The sequence below is a fragment of the Trichosurus vulpecula genome, chromosome 4 (assembly GCF_011100635.1).
Source record: "Trichosurus vulpecula isolate mTriVul1 chromosome 4, mTriVul1.pri, whole genome shotgun sequence".
In the NCBI taxonomy this organism is placed as follows: Eukaryota; Metazoa; Chordata; class Mammalia; order Diprotodontia; family Phalangeridae; genus Trichosurus; species Trichosurus vulpecula.
In genome coordinates, this window is record NC_050576.1 from 184874063 (window position 1) to 184884915 (window position 10853).

Consider the following 10853-nt stretch of genomic DNA (forward strand, 5'->3'; position numbering starts at 1 on the left):
CCAAAGTCAGCTTTTTTTTTTTTTCCAGAAGCAGCTGAACTCCAGCTGTGTTGGACACACACACATCTGAGCAGGAGAAAGCTGCTTCTCCTCCCCCCTTCCCCCCCCCACCATGACCTAGAAGCAGAATTCCAGACCAAAGAGCCAAGGAGGCTGCAGGGGAAACAGACACAAATGGTAGAAGATACTGAGAAGTGAGTGGCTTTTCAGGGTACACAGAATGAACAGAAAAGAAGCTATTCTTTGACTTCTCTCCACCACCTTTTTCCCCCCAAAGATCCTTAGTCTTTTCCAGTCCCAGCCTTTCCCTTCTCCTTACAACCTCCTCAACACACACACACAGCAGAGATTCCAACCGCAAATAAATTATCCCAGACTAGGCACAGTAGAGGTCAGAGGATTGGGGGAATAGAATCACACAAGTTAACACAAGATCTAAGACCAAAACCAGCATCTCCTCACTCCCAGTCTTGAGCTCTTTCTATTATACTCCTCTATTTCAGCAGGGGTTTAGGTGAAGGGTAGAGAGATGAATAAGGGTGTGGTGCTGGGACTAGAGAGGAATTGTTTGGAGGAAAGAGGACTGAGGTCCCCTGACCTCCCATTAGCAAAGATATGTAAAATGGCACATTTTGAGTCAAGAGGAGAGAAGCAGGCTCCTCTATGTACCTTTTAGTCAGCATTTGGGAAAGGAGCTGCCCTCTCCAGGACTTTATACACCATCTCTCCCATCACCAGCACAGGCAAATACTCCTTTGTTGGAATACTTGAAAGGTTTCCCATGCCAAGACAGTGCCCCCTCCCCTGCCTATAGCCTACCATATCTAGGAAATGACACCCTTACCTGATCACTTCCACAAAGGAAAAGCTAATTGGGATGGGCACAGGCAACACTGAAGAGATTAGGGGAAAAGCAGTGGAAAGGGAACAGGAAAATCTATTAGATCCAGGACAGACCAAGACATGATAGGCAATGTCAAAGCAACTGTCCGGGGGTAGGGTGTAACTCAAATCACAGGCCTCTGGGACCCAGTACCCACCACCCCATTGGACACAACTAGGGTGACTCAGCTGCATCCGGAAGAGATGCCAGGGCAGTGACTCACCTGCCGAGAAGAGCTGAAATTGGCGTCATGCCAGCTTCTGGGACAGAAGTGACTTAGTCACTGGGGTTGCTGTGCCTGCTAGGCATTGCCAAGGGAATAAAGGCTGTGGGAAGGTGGTGGTAACATCGAAGAGAGTTGGAACCTCCTGCATATTGCCCATGACCACCCCTGCGTGGAGGCACAATTCAGGGAGTTCTGGTGTCAATGACACACATTCTTATCCTCAGCCCCCTCAAGTTGGCCATCCTCCACACTGCCAATGCCCAATCTCTAGTTCAAACAAGTTGTCCAAGACCCCTGGGGTGCCCTGCCCCCATGAGAATCTGCCCTCTGCCCATCATTCACCACTCATACTACTGCCAGCCCCACCTCCTCCTGCCACCCAAGTTGTACCCAGGCGCCATGTCTCGCTCGACATGCCCTGGCAGTACCCCCCCCCTTTCCTGCCCTTGTTACCCCCACATCCCAGCAGCTGCTGAAGTTGTCGGGCAAGAGAACTGAGTGGGTGGGGGATTGGGTTACTGGTGGCTGGTGGGATGGGCTATTTTCCAGTTCCTTTCCCTGGTTCCCCCCAATGGCATTCTTCCTTCCCACTGTCACCCTGGTGCCAACCTGGCAGAAAATGTCCTAAAATTGGACTCCTCCATCACCAGTCGGCAAATGAAGGTTCAAGAATATTTGCCAGGCATAAGACTTATTTCCCCACCCAACTCCAGCAAAATAATTTCCATACCCATCTGATCCCCCTTCCCCCGAGTCATAACACTTTCCTTCAAATCCCTTACCCTTAGCCAATGGGGGGGTGGAGAAAGGTTAGTCCTAACAGTTCAAATTCAGTGGGATTAAATTCTCCCCCTGAATCCCACCTCATCCCCTCGTTATCTGGAGTCTCTAGTCCCAGAAGATTGGGGGAGGGGATGGGGGAGCCCCAAGGGGAGTCAGCAGGCCAGACAGCCTCAATCCTCAATCCATTTGCACTATCGATTTCTCACGCACCGTGGCAGAAAGCCCAGAGGTTGGGGGTGGGGGGATGACATAGCCCCCCAGAGACAGAGACACAGACAGTGACTGAGAGGGAAGGAGGAGGGGTAATATCTGCCCAAGTCAACTGAGATCAGCTGAAGGTAGGGGAGGAAGAGAGTACATCCTTCCAGCCAGACTGAATATTGGTATGAAAGGTTGGGGGTCAGTGATGGAATACTAAAGGAACAGGGCCTTAGTAGACATTCCCTGGGGCACTAGCTATCCTAGTCAACTTCAACCCACCCAATAACCTCTATCACAGTCTTCTTCCTCCTTCCTCTCCTCTACATCCCATTCCTCATCTGTCTCTCTATGCCACAAGTCTCAAATATCTGTCTTTGTTCCCCTTCCTCCTCCCATCTCCAACTTGGGTGGAATCAGAAGTTTAGTAGAAGGGGCCTTGGTAATGCCCACCTGTCCCATACTGGGGGCAATGGGGTACAGTGGAAATAGTGTAAGGTTTGTAGTCAGAGTACAAATATCTATGGCTGTGTGACCTTGGGTAAGTTTTCTGAGAGAGTTAGATCAAATGACCTTCGAAGGTACCTTCTCAGTTTTAAATCTCTTATCCCTTTGGGGGTGAAGACTAAGTAGAGGGCCCAAGAAATACCCTGGAACTCTTTCCTGAAGTCTTGTGTTAGGGATATGGGGGAAATAGTATCATCTTCAAGTCTCAGTCCAGCACCCAGGAGACCCAATCCTGTCTTGCTACCTTGGGACTCAGTTTCTTCTTGTGTGTCTGCATGTGTGAGAGCTATGTGTTGGATTAAATTAGGGGAGAAGAGATTTAGAGCTAGAAAGAACTTTTGAGGTAATCCATTTCTAACCCCTCATTTTACATAGGAGGAAATTGGTCCAGAGAAGTTATAAGACAAGTAAAAGAGTTAAGATTCGAACCCAAGTCCTCTGGTGTTCTCTTCATTGCGCATTGTCCCTTTTAGATCTGACCTTCCATAGTCCTAATTCTCCCAGTCTTAACCCAACTGTCTGAAATACGACCCAAACCTAAAATCTGTCTTTATTACAACTGCTCGGAAAACCTGTCTCCAGAAATCAGAGACCAATAAACAAACCAGGGTAGGGTTCTGCATCAACAAAGTGTGGCCTCAGCAGATACTAAAGAAACTAGGTCTAACAAAAGAGACCCTATTGCAGTGTTACAGGGAAAGAGGCAACCTTTGGCAAGACAAAGACCCAGAGCAAGCAGCCAGAGGAGCTTGGGATAAGGATGAGGAAAAGGCTGGAGCTGCCTTTCCCTCCTCTACTCAGCCGACTTTCTTTTCTCTTAGCTCCATTCCCTCAGGCTGGGTCAGGCCACATTCCAGCCCCCTGGCTCCAATACTTACATTGGATCTGACTCTATGACCCACCCTCCCATAACCACCCCAAGTCCAGTGCCCACCCCTACCCTTCTATAGCTCCCTCCCCACCGCTAGCAGTCCCTCAGGTCCCTCCTCTCTCCCTCAGCCCCCACCCACCCACCTTGGCCAACAGTCCCCCTCTGCCCGGCTACCCCGTGCCTTTCTGCACGTCTCTCCTGCTAGGGGACAGGCCAACTAAAAATAGTCCCTGCTGCCTCTCGCCCACAGCTGCCCAAGGAGCAGGAAATGAGGGGGGAGGGAGAGAACTGTGTGCCATCCTGCCCCCCCCCCATTCTGGGCTCAGAATGATGTCCAGCACTTCAGCCTAGGGCAGGTGCCAAATTGGCCATCCTGAGGGCATCCTACCTTCTTGGGCAGTTCTAGTGGTCTGTGTCCACACTCTCAGACCCAGCTCCCACCACCAAGGAAGAAAGGGAAGAGGGGGCAGACTTGATGACTCTTTCAATCCTCAGCCAATCAAGGTCAACCACATTGTGGGCATTAAACAGGATGGTGACCAGCCCAAAAGATTGAGATACTGGAAGCAGGAGGGGAGAGAATAGTTTTGAGAGCTGAGTGAGGAAATATCAGCTCCCTGGCCCAATTTGAAAGACAGGGGAGTAGAGACTCCCTTCGCTTCTCCAACTCTCCTGGGCATAGAGTCCTTTCTGTCTACTAAATGGGAAAGGTCAGTGCTCTAAGAATTTAACAAGAAAAGGAACCAGAGGAGATAGTTGAGTAATCATCCACCTATGTGAAAGGGTCAAGCAGGGCATGGAGAGGCTAAAAAAAAAAAATCTCAGCTCCCTAAATACAAAGCTGGAGGCTGGTATACTCACTGGACACACTACTAGGCTTTGCATGCCAGCCCGACCCAATCCCAATGGCTTTGGAAGCCTGGGGGTTAGGTTGGGAATGGGGGTGGTAATGACTACATTAATGGTGTCCTGGGATTTCCAGTCACCTCCCAGCCCAGAGAAATGGTTCTCCCAACCCCATACAAAAGGAAACCAGCTCAACAACTCTCCACAGGCTGCCAGAGAAGACACACATTGAAGAGGCAAACCCAGGAGTCCTGGATCTCAGCCCAGAGACTGAGTGAGAAATACCTTGGAGGTGAGGAAAAGCCACAGAAACACCCATATAGCTCTTGCAGAATCCAGACTGTAGGCTCAGTGGGAAGTTCCAATAGATGGACTGAGAAGTAAGCACCTCCCAGGGCATCAGGAAAGGACAAAAGGCATTAGGGATTGGCAGCTGGAAGGATCTATGGATCTTAGGGAGCCAATTCAGTATTTACTAGGGTAACTAGGTGACACAGTGGATAAAGTTTCAGGCCTGGAGTCAAGAAGATTCATCTTTCTGAGTTCAAATCCGGCCTCAGACACTTACTAGCTGTGTAACCCTGGGCAAGTCACTTAACTCTGTTTGCCTATTTCCTCATCTGTAAAATGAGCTGGAGAAGGAAATGGCAAACCACTCCAGTATCTCTGCCAAGAAAACCCCAAATGGGGTCATGAACAACAACAAGCATTTACTACGTGCCAGGCACTATGCTAGGTATTGGGGATACAAAAACCCAAACTCACAACCCAACAGTTCTTTTCCTCAAGGAGCCTCCATTTTATTGGAATGAAAGAGACAAGGGATATCATCTATTCCCAGAAGACAGAAGCGCCAACTGTAGGAAGATACTGGATCTGTCCCACACTATCTAGGTCCTTGTCTTCACTCTATCCCAGATGTGAAAAACATTAGCAAGAAGCAGACACCAAGTATCTGGCAAGATACCAACAATGCCCACAGTAAATTCCCTGACCACCACCACTAAAATACCCACCAACTTGCAGTCTTTCCAGACTGTTCATTTCTAGCATCCCTCTTTCCTCTGGCCATGCCCGGTGGAGTTGAGGTATGGGTACAGCCAGGGTGGTAGTGCTCTGGGTACCATTTTCTCACTATCCCCACAACCCTAGACTGCTTTTTCAGCCACCACACATCTCAGCTGTCCAATCTGATTAGTACTCCTGCCCACTGAGCCAGACAAGAAAGCCATGGGGTAGGGGAGAGACAAGGCCAAGGACAGCATTTGAAGGAGGGAGGAAAGAAGGGGGAGTCAGGGTTGGTGTAAAGAGGTATAGCTCTGTAATGTAGAAGTTAAGAACCAAACTTAGGAACAAGTTTCATACCAACGAGGGGGAGGGGGGTGGTTTGGAGGGGAGAGGGAGGAAGGCCTTGAGTCAGGGATGATGGGAGAAAATCTCAACAGCAGCAACACCATCCCCCTGAGACAAAACCTGATCATTTATTCTCTCTCTCCCCACATCCTAAACTACCTAAGTCAGAGAATACTTTTTTGGAGGGTGGGGGAAAGATAAGATAGAGAAGCTAGTGGTATGCTAAGCAAATAGACTATAAAAACCACCCCCACCCCACCCCCAAGTTCATATCTTATTACAATAAGAAAGGCCTTAAAATCAGTCACTCACCTCCTCTTGTCCCCCAGGTCAAAGGCCAATGGCACTGTGGGTCACCAGAGCACACCCCACCAGGCCCAGCTTCATGTGGCCCCAAGGAAAGACAAGGGTCACACCAGTGGCTCCAAGGCTGCCCTTGGTCATTCCCAATTCCTTGTTCTGCCTCCCTTCCCCTCCCCAACCTACTTCTCCCTTCTAAAGGGGAGCAAGATACACATGAATACAGAATAACTGAGATTGTCACACACATTGACACAAAGTCACGCTCTAGAGCTGCTAAGGATAGGACCAGTTCATCTAGCTACTCCTCCCCACGGAAGGAAAAAATAACAAAGGGTAAACATGGAAAAGCAGAAAGGCCTCAGGGCCACCCAGCCCCAGGGTAACACCAGAAGCCCAGGGCTCTGGAAAGAGAGGAGCCCAGGGAGTTGGCAGGGCTGGGCGACTTCCCGGTGGCCTCCTCCATCTGGCCCACAACCCCCCCCCCCCCAGCCATCTGGGCTCAGCCTGCCTCCTTCCTTTCCTGGGCCAGACTCTGGAATCCCTCTTCTGCTCATTCAGCCACCTCTAGGACAGCACAAGATTCTACAACCAGACACCCCAGGCAAGGCTGATCAAGGCAGGGACAAGGTCGTGTCTGTTTTGTTGTGTGTGTGGTTTTGGTTTGTTTGTTTTTTTTGGGGGGGGGGGGGGGAGAAGGGGAACAGGTGCTGAAGGAATGAAAAGCTTAGGGAACTTAGGAGAGGTTTGGAAGAGAGAGCCAATACAGGGCAGGGCCTCACTCCTAGGCCCACCCAGCGACCCTTAGGGCCGCCTATGAAATTCCCTCATAACCTGCTCCCCCAGCCTTTACCTCTGACCAACACAGTGAGACGTGGGTAGGGCCTGGGAGGAAGTATTTCAACTCCTTTGCTTCTCTCTAATGTTCAACAAGCCCCCCACCCCCATTAAACTTTCCATTCTTCCCCTCACTGGCATGAAGGGGCTAAGAGACAAGGATTGTCAGCTTCTCTCTAGGATATTCTCCATCCCTCCATCCCCCTCCCCCCAGTTTACTATATTTTCTGCACACACATACACACACACCCCAACTTGCTGAGTCTCTTTTTTTCTTGGGGAGGAACAGACATTATTCTAGTACTGGGTTTGGTTGTGGGGCCTGAGTAGATCTCTTCTCTACTTTTACCCAAGGCAAGGTACAAGGACAAGGGGCAAAAAGAAATGTCAGGGAGAAAATATGGAAGGTTAGGGAGCCCAGAATTGGGAACTTTCTGGGGAACCCTGCTGTTCTTGTTCCAATAGCCCCAGACTATGGTGGCTAGGGTTGGGGGAAGGGATGGGGATAACCTGAGATGGTAAAAGAGCTGAGGCTCAGGCAAGTGGCCAGCCCTGGGGACATGTAGGTGGGGGCAGGGGTGCATAAGCCTACCTGCTCAGGTGTGTGTTGGCAAAGGGGCGATGGGGCTCCCAGGAGATACGGGGAAGCCCTCAGCTCGATTCAGGATTCCCCCCTGCTTCTGGATTAGGCTGCTGCAAGAGGCGCCGATTCCCGTTGGGTCCTAAAGCCCATGCTCCAACTCACGTTCTCCCCGCCCTCCTTTGCCAGCCCTGGCTGGATCAGTGGGTGCAAAAAGCTGGAGCCTGATTTTCTTTGGGGAGGGGAGGGGGGGGAAGAGAGTTGAGTCACAGGTGGGACTGAAAACTAAGGGGCACCTCCATACACTCTACCATGGGGGTGGAGTGGCCTCCACCCTTCAACCCCTTCTATAGGAATTGGGGTAAACAGACAAGGCTTTTGCTGCTTTGAAGTAAAAAAGGACTTTGATGGCAACAAACATAGAAATCTGGTCCAATCCTCTCATTTTACAGGTAAGAGAAGAGGTCCAGAGAAGGTAGCTTGTCCAAGATCGTGGAGGTCCTAGAGTCAAGATCTGAACCAGGTTCTGTGACTCCAAATCCAGTGCTTCCTTGACCCTGGGCTAGTTTTAGGCAGTTTAGAGAGAAGAGGGGTAGAATTTAGGGGCCAGGTTGCCTTTTCTTCCAGGCAGAACTATGTAGGTATCTCTGCCCTCTCCCAACCCTCCACTGATGCTCTCCTACCTTATCAATTATTTATATCTAGGAATCTTAAGAACTCTGAGGGAAACTGGAACGTGATTTCTAACATGGGAGAGACAAGGATGGCTTCAGAGAATCTATGATGAGGAGCAAAGAAAGAAGGCATGGGTTAAGTAGGGATTCAGTTATTTCGAAGAATACTGGAGCCTGAAGACAAACTTTATCCCCTCTAGGAAGATCAACCTGACCAACCTCACCCCACTGACATAGACTTGGTCTATACTGCCAGTGAGCAATATCTTTAGAAAGGATTTTTGGGGGGAGGGGTATTATGTGACACTCGCAGGCACCCGTTTAGAAAGGAAGGGTGGGGAACAGATCACTTGGCAAATTAGATCAACACCAAGATTACTGCCCTAATTTAGGGTGGCCAAATCATCCTAAGAATCTTAGAAAGTTCAGGCTGGGACAGGGGAGAAGGGCCAGGTAGGTAAGAGGGGCAGAACAGGGTAAGACACAGCCCCAGCTGGCTGCTTGGTAACATTTTGTAAGTAGAGTTGCATAGTTCTCCTCAGTTTAGAAAAGCTGCTGGCGGGAGAACAGGGAAAGTGTCATGGGGTGGAGGGCCAGGGGAGCCCAGGGACAGATTTCAGTGAGGGAGAGGGCGTGGACCTTTCCTTGAGAGGAGAGGAACCTCAGTGAAGCCTGTAGGGCCCAGACACCTCCCACCACTAAGAGGAGCCAACTGAAGAAAGAAGTAAAAGCAGGCAGGGTGGGGATGAAGACCCTGGGGTGGAACCAGGCAGGGTGATCTGGGGCCAAATCTTTCACCCTAATGTACCTCAGTCCTCCTCAAGCTGTAAAACAAAGCTTATAGTCCTTCCCAAGAAGTTAATAAGTATTTACAAAAGGGCTTGGAGATCCTCAGATCTCGAAATGGGCCACCACTGTTGTGAGTCCAGTAAAGGAGGTTGTGAATGTGTGTTGGAGTAGGGGTGGGGGAATGGACTAGTGCCCTGCAAAATAAGGACAAAGCCAAGTTTAGGGAAAAGTACAACCCTCAGCCACAGGATATCCTTGTGCCCAGAAATGGAGGTCACCCCCCACTCCCCAGCAACCACCAGAGGCTGGCCCCAGCTGGTTATAGGCATGGCCCAGACCAGCAGCTGGTCTTCGTTAACTCCAGCTTTTTTTCCACCCCCCACTGGTAGCCCACAGCTTCTGCAGTCCTAAGCTGAGAGAGGGTTGCCCAAACCTGACATTGCAGCTGGATCTAGAGTGGGGGTACTGCACCAAAGGCCAAGTGGTTGAGAGGGTCAGAGCAGAAGTCCATCTCTTCCATAAGGAATAGGAAGATGAGAAAGGAGTAAGGGGGTGAAAGGGTGGAGGTGGGGGAATTTAGGGCAAACAGCAGGCAGTGAAGTCAGCTGGATTTAAGCCCAGAAACCCCCACACCCTGGGGCCAAGTCTTACTCTTTACTCTCAGCTCTAGTCTTGGCCAGGCACCAAACTGCAGGGAAGGCCCCGGCTGCCCCCTTCCGCCTCCTTGCCTCCTTGCCTCCTTACCACCGCACCACCCCCCCCTTATTAAATACACATTTTATCTCTCAGCATCTTCATTATCTTAACTGAAGGAGACAAGCAGTGTATGGCGGCAGTAGAGAGCGTCAGGGGAGGGGGGGGGGCACAGTGGCGCACCCTTGTTAGAAAGTGCTGATCTAGCTCTTTCAGGCTGTGTGGGAAACAGAGGCGAGATCAAAGGGATTGAGGCTGATTCAGAACTCAATTAGTGCTTTTTAAAAAGGGAGCTCTCTCTCTCTCTCTCCTCCTGCTAGTAGTCAAACTGCCTTCACCCAGGCACTGCATCCAATTAGCTTCTACAGCCAGTGCCCTGGGGCTAGGGCTAAACAACAGTGGGGAGACAGCCTCAGGAGTAGCCTCCCACCACCACTCTTTTAGCATCACTGTTTGAAAATTCACAGAAATCGAGGCTATCTTGGCTACGGTGTATTTTGGAGGACACAATAGGGTAGGCAGTATGGCAGGATAACTTGACAACCTCCCAAAAAGGTGAAAAAGGAAAGGTAAGCTTAAGATTGATAGTTGGCAACTCCCACCTTCTGGGTATACCAGTCACAAGACTTCAGCCTCTACCCAACCCAAGGTCCTATCTACAACAGCGGAGGCTTCGGAAAGAGAGCAACATGGAGGTCGCCTGAAGCAAAACACTAAATCAGAGAGAGGATAGGAACGCATCTGAGGCCAATAAACGCCCCACAAACCATGCCAAGACACATTTTGAAGGATTGAGCACCCTCCTTGTGCAGGGGCCCCGGGGGTGGGGGAGCCTGTTCACTGCTATAGTGCAAAAGTACCGGTAACATTAACATTTCTCACCTATAAGCCAGCTCTCTCCTCAAAATGGAGAGGTGGCACCTTTGCTTGACTCCAAGATGTTTCTTATCTGCAGTCAAATTATGCTAAAACAGAATGCCATCAGAGGGAATAAAAAAACCTAATTTTTCCTATCTCAATTCTCACTAGTATTTTAAAAGGTACTCACAGAAGAGAATTAGCGGGCAAGAGAACAGGGCTTTGATAACTTGATCTCTAGATTCCCTAGACCTTAATGGTTCTCTTGCCGGGTATCTGGCCACATGCAAATCCTTACTGAGTGAGCCAGAAATGCTTAGGCAAAACTGGTTCACATTAACACCACTGCACCTATATTCTTCCATCAGCAAAATCCAAGGGATCCAATGCTCTAACGAAAACTGAAGAAGAAAAGACAAGGAAAATTCACCTGGCACAAATTAAACAGGTATAAA

The 10853-nt window shown here is 49.9% G+C and overlaps 1 protein-coding gene across 1 annotated transcript in view; it reads right to left on the reverse strand.

Annotated features, from left to right (window-relative positions):
- RARA (retinoic acid receptor alpha) overlaps positions 1 to 7442 on the reverse strand; it is a 57375-nt gene extending 49933 nt beyond the window's left edge. Inside the window, exon 1 of the mRNA XM_036757672.1 lies at positions 7397 to 7442. The gene's annotated coding sequence lies outside the window, so the exon portion shown is untranslated. The remainder of the gene's footprint in view (positions 1 to 7396) is intronic.
- Positions 7443 to 10853: the final 3411 nt, after the last annotated feature.